The sequence below is a fragment of the Anastrepha obliqua genome, chromosome 3 (genome assembly GCF_027943255.1).
Source record: "Anastrepha obliqua isolate idAnaObli1 chromosome 3, idAnaObli1_1.0, whole genome shotgun sequence".
Classification (NCBI taxonomy): domain Eukaryota; kingdom Metazoa; phylum Arthropoda; class Insecta; order Diptera; family Tephritidae; genus Anastrepha; species Anastrepha obliqua.
Window position 1 is genome coordinate 125246877 of NC_072894.1, and position 12025 is coordinate 125258901.

At 37.6% G+C, this 12025-nt stretch overlaps 1 long non-coding RNA gene across 1 annotated transcript; it reads right to left on the minus strand.

The window, feature by feature from the left end:
- Positions 1-503: 503 nt before the first annotated feature.
- Positions 504-1333, minus strand: LOC129240117 (uncharacterized). The gene is made up of 3 exons (XR_008582032.1): positions 1073-1333; positions 646-1010; positions 504-565 (listed from the first exon to the last, which is right to left on the minus strand). It is a non-coding gene; the product is annotated as an uncharacterized LOC129240117 (long non-coding RNA).
- Positions 1334-12025: the final 10692 nt, after the last annotated feature.

Genomic DNA, 12025 nt, shown 5'->3' on the forward strand with positions numbered 1-12025 from the left:
TCTCAGGTTCCTCTCACATGGGCGTATGGATCGAGGTTTCTTTTGCATCTGCAGCAAATAATATGTTGCGGTAATATTATACCGTCTGATGCCGTTTTGAACACATGTCTCGACCGTCTGTGATTTGTTTGTTTTTTCTCTAAATGAGCTGTTATGAATGTTCAAGCGTGTTAAGCGTAGTTTTTGGGCAATAACGAGGGGCGTTTGATAAAGTCGCGACCTAAGGTGCTTAGAATGACGGATAAGCTCGTTACTGGTAGTATTAATTGGGTGACTCGTTGTTAGATGTTAATAGAAATAGCACCCTTTGAAAAATTGACATCGATTATAATTTTTGATAAGGTATGAGAATCCTAGTTTCCATAGTACATTGTACGTAGTGAATTATTGGAAAGTAAGTTCAGTTGATCATTAAAAAATATTATTTTATTTTAATAGTAATAATGTACACATGTAAATAAAACAACATGCTTGTAGATTTAGTACAGAACGAAATCTAGCCTGCGAGGTTTCTTAGATATCTCATCAGTGAGAATCAAAGAGCTGCCAATCCATTTAAGCGATCCTAATACAACGGAAAAGATTAATGTCAGTCGAACGTTTTTTGAAAAGACAGTATATAAAAAGTTTCAAAAATTATAATACTTCTCCAATTTTGTTTCTTTGAATAGTCTTCATTCTTTTCAGACAGGAGAAGGTTCTCTCTGGAGTCGAAGTCGATACAGGTAAAGTTGCTAAAATCTTCAGTAAAATGTTGATGTTACGAAAATTTTCACCAGGGGAATGATACAATGCATTCAACGGCTAAACGTTGCGTTGAGTGGTCAGATATCTTCTCCACATTTTTAACTCCGCAAGTACTTCCGTTAATTCCGCTGTGAGGAACTCTTGGTAAAACTCTACAGTTTTCTCCGGACAGTTCGTCAACTTTGGGAGGTTCGTGTTAAAAGAGTGCCATGAATCCCTTAAGAATATTTTCGTGACTGGTGAATCTTTTTTCAAGATCCGTGCTGTAAAAGTCCAAAAACGAATTGAATACAGACACATGAGAATAGTCTTCCGTACAGCTTACTTGATGGTTTCCACGATGCTTCTATCTCCCCACTATCCTCTTATTTTTCACTTCAATTTCAAGGGATTCTGCTAATTCTGTCGAACCTTTGTAAATTTCAGAAAATTCAGAATCTTCAGAACGTATTTTCATGAGTTCAGCGCGTAAATCTTTGGTCAGGTCTACAGCTTGAACTAAATCTAAATTGATTTTCTGAAATTCTCGACTCAAAGGTAAAGAAAGCTGATAGATCTTGATAACAGAACGTAAGCTGATGACAAATTCAAAATCCATGGCATTTTTTAGCATTTTCGCATCTTTTTCATCAATTCTGAGGTTCTCTAAAGTTCCATACACATACGCAAACAGCTCATCGATGATCATCGATGTTGAAAGCAAAAACATCGATGCTAAAACATCGAACATGTTGAACATCAAACAACATACGAAAAATATCGTAACATCGATGTTAACGGAATCGATCATCGAATATCGATGTTAACTTACATCCACAGTATCAAGCGAGTAGAGCGAGTGCGCACTGCGCACGGGTTGTTCCCTTCCTTCGTTGACGTTCTTCGTCGTCTCGCTCGCGCTCACGCTCTCTGAGAGAGAACAGAAAACAGAGAGAGAGCCTCTTTTCTGTTCGTTTCGTTTTCGTTTGTTGTTTGTTGATAAATATTTATGTTGTGCGTGCGTTGGCTGTTATAATTTACTCATTTGATCTCATCCAGTATCTGATCTCAAACAAGATCCTATCCAAGTTTGGAATAATGCCATCGGTTCCACTTATCCGAAATTAAAAAAAAAGTAGTGAAATATTTGATTACTATCGCTACATCAACGCCATCCGAAAGACTGTTTTCAAAAGCTGGCTATACTCTTTACCAGCAAAGAAATAGATTGAAAGGTTCTTCTCTATCAAAATTACTTTTCCTTCAGTCAGTGGATAAAAAATATTGGAATTTGTAATAATTTGATCTTCTGTTTCTTAATAAATTTCGAACGATTTTACTGTATTTATGTTATTTTTAGTTGTGTATCTTTTTGATCTTATTTGTGTTTTATATATACATTTTCAGTTTCTTTAAACTATATTTTATTTTCTTCTGTTTACTTTAAAATTTAATTTGTTTTTTTTTTTTTAATTTTATTTATGTGATTTCGATTATGACATCGATGTTTTTCTAACATCGATCATCCCTATCACAGCCCCATATTTTGATACCCATCGAGTAAGATTAAATCTTTTCAACTTTTTTGTCCTAGTACTTTCACCTGATTCATAGATTGTTTTTTCTAAAATCGGAATGCTTTTGGGACTGCTAAAAACACATAAACAGTTTCTATACTGCTTAGGCAATCTCTTATAGCTGGAACGATGCTAGTTGCAGATATATGTAGCAAGATTGTGAGCGTGAGCAACACAATGGATATGTAGAGCAATGGATATTCTCTCGAATAATCGCCTGAAAATCGTTGAATTTACCTGACATATTGCTTGCTTGCGTACCCCTGTCCGACTAAGTTTGAAACGTCAAGCTTGCTCTGTTCCAGATTTTCCACTATAATATTGGCAAGATTATCACCTACATAAATGCACACAAAAGAGTGTTTTTAGTCAGCGTTGGATGATTAAGGTTTCATTCAATAATAATCGCACATAATATTACGAAGCACTAGAATGTAAACATTTGATAGACAATCTTAATAACATAAGACTCTATTTTCTTTAATATTTGACAAAGATAAATAATCTTCAAGTAAGTAAAGGTTAAACAGGTACCTGTAGTTGATGCTGTTGGAACAAATTTCAAGAAATCCTCGTGTACAAGATATTTTTCGTCATCAGCCATACTTATGTCGATTGTAGAAACATCTCGAGTCTCATCGACTAGAACTGAATAAACCTTGGCGGGTTTGATTTTCGCAATGACCTTATCAGGCAAAATTTTATAACAAGCATCGATGATTTCATTTTCTACAGTTGGACTCGTATATTTATCACGTTTTCCCGAGCTTTCTAAATGTTTTTTTTTTTTTAAATGGATCTCCCATAGCCCGCAGTTTTAACATAGCTCAAAAATTTCCTTCATTCATACCAGTAAAGTCATCCTTGATAACAATTTTTCCACTATATCCTCAAAGACCCAACTCTTGCCGCCCGAGTACAATAATTGTTTCAATAGCGGGAGTGATTATTTTTCTGTGTTTTTTTTTGTATTTGTTGTAAACGGGACTGATCGATCAAATTTTCATTGGATCGTTCTTAATTTTGCATAATATGCAGAAAACTACAATCGACTGCTTTACCGTGGCAAGATGTCAGTGCGTGGTCATTGTATGCCTTATAAATATTTTTATTTTCATAGCGATAATTCGATCACATGAATATTGGCTATCACGCTTCACAAAATTCATTCTCAAATAGAATATGTGCCGAATCAATTTGTATAAAAATGATTAGTTTGTCAAAGAAGTGATGGAAAAAAGTGATGTTAGTGTGAGCTTTCCTGATAAAGTTTGTCAGTGATAAATTCGTGCATTACTGTGAAATTTTTCTATTTATTATACAATATGTGCAGAATCTTGAACGTACGCGTGATACAAGGTAAATCGTTTTTCACAATAGTCTTCGCGGCCTCCAGGCGTCTGTTTACATACGACTGACAGTTCGCACGGGAAATTGCCCATGCTAATGCCAACTTCTTGCGTGGCGCATTTTGGTGTCGCGGCCAATTTTGTTCTTCTAAAGACACTCACTGGTACCCCGATCAACCCCGATTTGCCTAGATTTCGTTTAAAATGTTAAGAAATCAATAAATAGACTTTTTCACTAACTCGTTTTGCATTTTTCTAGTTGTCGAATTTTTTGACAACTATCTGTCCCAAATCTTGTGATCCTCTTCCACCAGTCGTTGCAAATGCCACACATGGAACACAATAAGCCGCACCATGTAATTCGGAGTATGCAAGCCAGTTATAATAGAATCTCAATTTTCGAGTCCTGAATTTTTCCAGTAACGTAAAAACATAATTTGCAGGAGGCTTCCAAACTTTTGTCAATAAATCTAGCCTTTGCAAGTCAGTGAGTGCAATATTTACGAAATTTCCAACATCGTTCTTGTTGACAACCTCTACAGCAGTGTTGCCAGAAAAAATTTGCTGTTGGAGCTAAATTTGTCAAAAAAAAGAGCTAAAAAGAGCCAAAAATTTTTTTTGGAGCTAATAAAAGAGCTAAAATTTTTTCAGTGACTTTTATTATATTTCACATTTATATATTCACATATTTTATTTTTTTACAAAAATTAAAATTATTTTTAAACAATTCAGTAATAACAATATATGAAAAAGTTCATATATTCATTTATTTGCAAAAGCAGAAACAAAAAAAAAATAGTCTATTAAACATCACATTAAATAAATCTTATACTTTAGAGAATTCATTAGGAACACATTTATGTATGGAAAACAATGAAAAAAATACATTTCTTATTTTTTTTTTAAATAAAGTGTAACGATATAACATATCAATTTAAATATATCAAAATATATCAAATTCTTCATCACCACAAAAATCTTCTACAATATCATCATTGTGCTTGTCGCAGCGAAGATTTTGAAAACCAGTTGTAGGTTTCGGAAATTATAAATTCGATTTCATTTGGCATACATTTCGAAGCCGCACAAACAGCTAGTTGTATTGAGTGACAAATGCAAGGAACGAGTTTGATATTGGCATTGAATTCCTTCAGTCGAGTAATGACTCCGTTATTAACCCCAACCATAACGCTAGCATTATCTGTTCCTACACACACCATGTTTTCAAAACTTAAATTAAATTCCTTTAATGTATTGGAAATGGCTAACACAATGCCATCCGCCGTGCACTTTTCCAACTCCGCGAGTTTTAAAAAAAGTATTAACGAAAACTTTCGATGAGTTACTGTAGTATCTGACTACAATGCCCACATATTTTTTTGTAGTTATGTCTGTTGCTTCGTCGATAATTAGACTAAATTTATTATCTTTGAGATCAGCCATTAGCAAACTTTTAAAATAGGGACTTAGCACATTTTTAAGTATAGCGCTACACTTTGATCTTCGTAGCTTCAAATTGGGTGCAGCTTTGCTATCCGAAAATATCCCGCTTTGCAAAATGGTTAGGTGGTCAACCACTCTAATTGAAGTGTGTACTCCGATGAATAACGCATTGGCCAATTCCGCTCTGTGTACTTCCATTTCTTGCTTTTTTATAAATGAAACTGTCGGCTGAGAGCCCGACATAAATGGCGAAGCTGCATTTATGTGCTTGCTTGTGGCAGCGTGACGAATAAGGCCGTGTAATTTGGATTTCAAGCTGTAGTGGCAGTACTTACATTGCAAACCTTTTCCGGTCTCGATCAACCACTTCCTGAATCTTTTGTCTTGAAGCCATGTAGATCGCGGTTTTTGCTCGTACTTCCTATAAGCATTAAAGAGGTTATTTTTATATTAAACAAAATAACAAAAATTTTAGCTTATTTGCTTTGCCAAACATTCATGGTCAGAACCCTCATTGGCGGCAGTCGGCAGTCTTTTGCTTATAAATCTGCATAAGTAAAAAGTGATCTTAAAGTATTATTAATTAGAAAAATAAAAAAAAGGCTTACCTCCCCATTGCGCGTTTTTAAGTGAAAATGCGCCAATAGTATTAGGTATGATACTTTTGAAACTAATCGATTATAGAACATAGAAATCGTTCATGGCTACAGGAGTTACCACACGGCAACAAAAAAAACACGTCGAATTAATTTAAGTACAAAGAGTAGTAAATTATTTTGTTTAAATATTTAAAATATTTGTAGCTAAAAAGAACTATTTCATTTTAAAAAGAGCTAAAAAAAGAGCTAGGAGCTAAATCCAAATTTTTGGAGCAATTTAAAAAAAAAAGAGCTAAATCTAGCTCCAAAATCACCAAAATGGCAACACTGCTCTACAGACACATATTTATTAATATTTTTGCTGGTGTTACAAGTCTCGCTGATATCACTTTGTTCATTCGTGTTGCAAACATCTTGAGCAGGATGAATAGCCTTTTTTGCGAGTGTTCCAGAATACGAATCTGAATTATTGTTCTTATCACTATCCGCAGACTTACAATGTCGTTTAATTGGCACGAGAAATCGTCTCATTTTTGGAAAAAGTTTGTCAGCTTTTCAGGAAAAAGAATACGAAGAACAGAAAAAAATATTGAAGGAACTGTCAAAGTGAATGCATTTATCAGCTGATACTATAGGCTTTTGCTTAGTCGATACCTATCACGCTCCCGATTAGATTTTACCGACATATTTGAAATTTGAATACATTACAGTCGTACAGTTTTTGTTATAAATATTCGTACACAGAAATTAAAAGGAATATTGTGTGCTGAGGAAGTTCATGTATGTAATAATCACAGCATTTTGAAAATGGTATCCTTTTACATTAATTTTACAAATATCATTTACGTTTAGTATTTCGCCAGTGAATATGAATGTGCTATTACAGTAATACTGAATTTATCATTCAAAATCACTTTCGTAGTAGAATTGAATGTTGCATAAAAAACATGCATGGGAAATACACTATACTATACTTACATCCAATAATCCAACAGTTTAATCTAGCATTTTTGGCCCGGCGAATCTCGCTCTCCGCGAGCAAAATTTATTCAAAAACCCGCTATGAGTTTTCATTACGGGATCATGTTAATTGGCTGTTTCAGCTTTAAAAATTATATTATATGCATTTGTCATAGCGGGGTCACGGTGCTTTGGAGTAATCTCGCAAATTATAATCGTAATCTCACTCACTATCTCAAGCCACGTGTCGTACTTTGGATGTACAACTTAGTGGTTCTGCCAATTTTGACATACGGTTGCCTAGTTTGGTGGGTAGCTCTTCAGAAGGGCTACAACACCACTAAATTAGAGAGAGTGCAGAGAACTGCATGTGTGGGCATCACTGGTGCCTGTGGAACATGTCCCACCGCTGCGCTCAACGTTATTCTCCACTTAATTCCTGTGGATCTGCAGGTTAAATCCATTGCTGCTTAGAGTGCTATTAGGCTGAAGGAGATTGGCCTTTGGAGACAACTTCCTGTAGGACATAGTAGCATCTTGAAGCAGATCTCCCCTTCCTTCTCTGTTATTCGCACTGACCTCTCCATCCGCAAATTGTGCTTTGAGGGTTATGCTAGGGCTATCTTTCCGAGCAGGCAAGATTGGAAAGAGGGGAGAGTTGGTGCGGATATAGATGCCTCTGTTTTCACTGACGGATCCAAAATGGAGTCTGGAGTGGGAGCGGGGGTCTACTCTAAATCAGCCAGCATTTCGGTGTCCTTTAAACTGCCGGAGACAAGCAGCGTCTTTCAAGCAGAGGTCTTCGCGATCCTGCAGGCATGCAAAATGCTTCGGGATCGCTGTTGGGAGAGAGACATTAATATTTTTTCCGATAGCCAAGCTGCAACCAAGGCACTGTCGTCGCCGTATTGCAGCTCTCTTCTCGTGAACTCCTGTAAGGAGGAACTCAAACGTCTCGAACGTGCAGGAAACATTTCCCTCATCTGGGTTCCTGGGCAATTGCCGATGTGCTTGCCAGGAAGGGGGTGGCAGAACCGGATCCAGCTGCCCCCTTCTCAGACATCGGTATCCCCTTGGCCGTCGTTAAAGGGAAACTACACAACTTCTTTCTAAGAAAAGCGCAAGACAGATGGAGGTCTGTCTCATCATGTGCCATTTCAAAAGCACTATGGCCTCAATACGATATTAACAGAACGCTTAAGGTGATGGAAGTCCCCCGCCATTCAATTTCCAAACTCATTGCGGTGACACTGGTCACTGGGTGATCGACACTCATGCAGAGAAGCTTGGAATTCCGTACAACCCCCATTGCTGTGGGGATCCTGCAGAGAAAGAGACTGTGGAACACTTTCTCTGCAAATGTCCGGCTCTGGCGGCTAGGCGCTTGAGCTTAGCTTCCCCTTTGGGGATGACTTGATGAAATTCTCCAGCCTAGATCCCTTTTCTCTCCTCCGCTACATCAACAGCACTGAATGGCTGTAGACGGTTTTCTCTCCTCCCTAAATCCTTTCACAGGTAGTGGTCCACATTATGGTATCAAAACGGCACGTAAGTGCTACTTGTAGTGTGCCTGGGGTACTCTTGCCATCTTACCTACCTACTTACATGCCTACCTCACTCATTAGTTTCAAAAAACCGTAACTGTTACACTTAATACAACTGCTATTGATATTGACACATCCTATTATGTAAAAAGGCTAGTAGAATCCTTTTTTGCTCTCATTATTTCAAGACTAGCCTTGAAAATATATGTACATATACATATATAATTATATATATATGACCAACTCCTATGGGGGGGATATATCCCCTAAATCCCCTCCCTATCCACGCTACTGTCACGAACACCACAAATAGGAGGAGAAGCTCGGTCAAACACCTAACACGAACCCTTACACTGTCCGGCAAACGATTTGGGAGCTCACTCCACTCGGTTTGTGAGGAATGCTTTAAAAGGAAAGATATTGACCATCCACTTTAAAAAGGATGAATATTTTCGAGAGAAGTAGGCGTGGAAAACAATTTTGAAGAGAAATCTAAAAAAACTACACTTTTTTTATACATTAAGTAGCTCAGGTCGCCAAAAATCATAATTTGCCTACCGTCTCTTTCTTTTAGGCGCAAAAACAATTAATAATTTGGAAATTTCTATATTAGCCCAACGCTTTAAAGCACAATATACGAAGATGCTAATGATAATCTTCGGTCGGCTTCTTCTTCTTCTTGATTGTTAATATAAGAGCCTAAGCGATTATGACCGTGTTCAGAAAGCTGACATTAATTAGAAGTGCTAATTGAGCTCAAGTGATTATCCAATGATCCAAGTGATCCTTCCAATGCAGAGGAAACCTCCCCATCCTTTCCTATCACCAGCAGCCATCGATCACATCCAACCGGAAATGTCTAACAGTATTTCTAATGTTATTTTTTGTCTTTCGCGAAAACATTTTAATGCTCAATTGGCCACTCAGTCGAAATCAAGTTCGACAAGTAGTAGAAAGTGTGAGTCTTCATTGGAATTCGGGGCTTACATTATTTTGGGCTGCAATGGCGCTTCCCAGGCAGACGAACTCCTAAAGGTCCTCAAACTTAACATGTCAGCCAAGTCTTAAGGTGCTGACTGTTTTTCTCATTCAGTTTTTATGCCATCAGCTTTCTTTCAGCTTTCTCAAAGAATTTACGAAAGATTATAATGGCAGATAATAATGACAATTTACGCCAGCAATTTTACTATATATGTATATATTTATTATATATAATTGGCGCGTACACCCTGTTTTGGGGGTTTGGCTCCGCCTCCTTATTGTGGTGTGCGTCTTGATGTTGCTCCATAGAAGGAGGCAATTTTACTATAAGATTAAGTAATCAGAGCGACATATCTTCCTCCAGAACGGTATTAATAACACAATATATATTTTTTCTCTCATTGCTCGCATATACATATGTATATTTTTACTGATGAGAGATATGTGCGGTTCTGCGCTGAAACAAAAACGTGATCCTAGTCAATCTAAGACGCGTACGATCTGGTCATCAAAAATGTATCTGTCACAATGTAACCAATTGATTTTTAGTTATTCGCTCCTACCCTGCTATGGGCACCAGCAACGTATATTGATATCAGTATGGTAGTGGTGGTGTCCCCAAGGAAACCGAATTATTCGAATATAATCATTGCTTGGTTACCCTTCAAGACATTGATGTTTTTAGATTGTAACGAGACTGATTTAAAGTTCTTTTCATCATGGTGAAAGAACTCAGAAGCTGTGTCTGCTGATCTACTAAAGTAATGGTGGATGTAACTGCGGATTCTTTACGACAAAACTAAAATTTTGTTAATACATGTACGTAGGTTTTAGGTTTGTCATATCTTTACCGCTCTATCGCATTTTAGAGTTGTTGGGGGAGGAGCTCCCCATCAAGCTAAAATTTAAGCTTCCAGACCACTGTAGTGTTTTCCAAGTGGAAGTAGCCGCAATTAAGGAAGCAGTAGATTGGTTGCATGTTGGATGTAAATATCTACTCCGACAGCCAAGCGGCAATTAGGGCCTTGGGCTCGTTGTTTGTGTGTTCAAAAACAGTCGGGGAATGCCTGACTTCTCTCTCGATTGTATCGAAATACTTCGATTTTAGGCTCATTTGGGTTCCTGGTCACAGCAGCATAGAAGGAAACTGCTGGACTGATGAGCTGGCTAGGCAGGGAACCCTGGAAACGGTTTCATCGCAAAATAAGAGGAATGGGGTTCCCCTGAGAGCCTGTGGTCTGCTACTGGAAATATGGGCTCAGCGAGCACTAGGCTAGTGCGCAAACGTGTTAAGGTGTTACATCTCTTCTCCCTCCGCTAGCTACCCCAAAACCTGCTGAACGCTCCAGGTAACTGACCTTAGTTAATTTGCGTAATGGATCTAAGTTTTTTCAACCTTTCATAGCTTTTAGTACTTTTCTAGGAAACTTATTTGAAAGCGAGCTCCTTCCTCCCACCAGCTCCAAAAAAGGCTCAATAGTTAATATTTAAGCAAAACTTCAAAATGGGAAAAATATCACCAAAGACAAATATAATGCTTTACTTTAATTAAAATGTTCATATAGCGGTTTAGATCGCTAAGAAACCATAGAGCAAGAAATTGAAGAATGAGTCTCATTTACATACATTAGTGGGTCTCTTGCTACCAATCGGACTCAATAGCTATGGATCAGAATAGAAAAAAACATCCAACAAACAATTCCAAACGCTCGGTTCTTGCTCTATTTTGTGTATTGCTGCCTCAGCCCAGGAAAATGTTTGGAACAACGTAGGAAAGGGACATTTTTTTATAGAAAAGTGTGTGTTTTCTTTTTACTTAGCCACGGTCAATGGGTGCCAATAGAAATCGCATGCCTGAAATATCATTGTCTATGTATGTATGATATGTAAGCGCAAAAGCACGTACATTTTTAAATTGGCCTAAATAACGACTTCATGCACTTTTCCAAGCTTATTTCCTCTGCCTTTCATTATTTTCGCATTGAATCCCTACGCTCAATTTTTCATTCTGCAATTTTATCTTTCTGCATTGTCGGCAGCAAACGTTCGTAATTAGCTCCAGCTCCTAAAAGTAGACAATGCAAACATCGTCGTATGCTTTAATATCACAAGCTCACATCACCATGCGACAGAGCTCTGTTGTATTTAAAGAAATTAGCCGCACCCCTTCGTCATCTTTTCAACCATGTAACACAAACTCAGAAAGGGAGAAAATCCTTTTCACTTCTTTGTATGCCGCCTACTGCTTTGAAACGGCGGAGCACGGCTGCTTAAAAGCGCATAATTATGCCTTTACTAGGCAGGAGCAGCAAACGCAGCGGCAAAGTGGTGAAAGAGGTTACAGGAGAAATGCTACACAAACCTACAGCAACAGCGATGCTAGCAACAGTTGTTATCTCAGCGATGAAAAACAAGTCACATGTCTGCTGCACCTTCGATGAACAAAGCACAAAAGAACGCAAGCACGTTGCATTATGCAATTTTATGCACTGATAAAGCACACCGCGTAGATTTACATGCGTTTATATAAATGGTTATGCTTCTATTTGTTTGTGTATCAGACGGCATGTGTGGCTTATAATTTGCTGCGCAGCATATTGCGCGTTGGCGGTCGGCTTCTGTACTTCAAAAGAGGGATATAAAATTCCAATGTTTGACTTCCGGTTTATTACTAATTCATTCAAACAAAGGGTGACCAGATTGGAGGTACTTTTCCCAATAGGGGTTTTTTCGACAAATCACGCGTGACTACTGTCAAACTAAATACATACCTTTTTTCAGTATTCATTGACATTTCGTCACTTACGCCTCAACAACTTTTACAAATCGTACAATTATGTATGTAT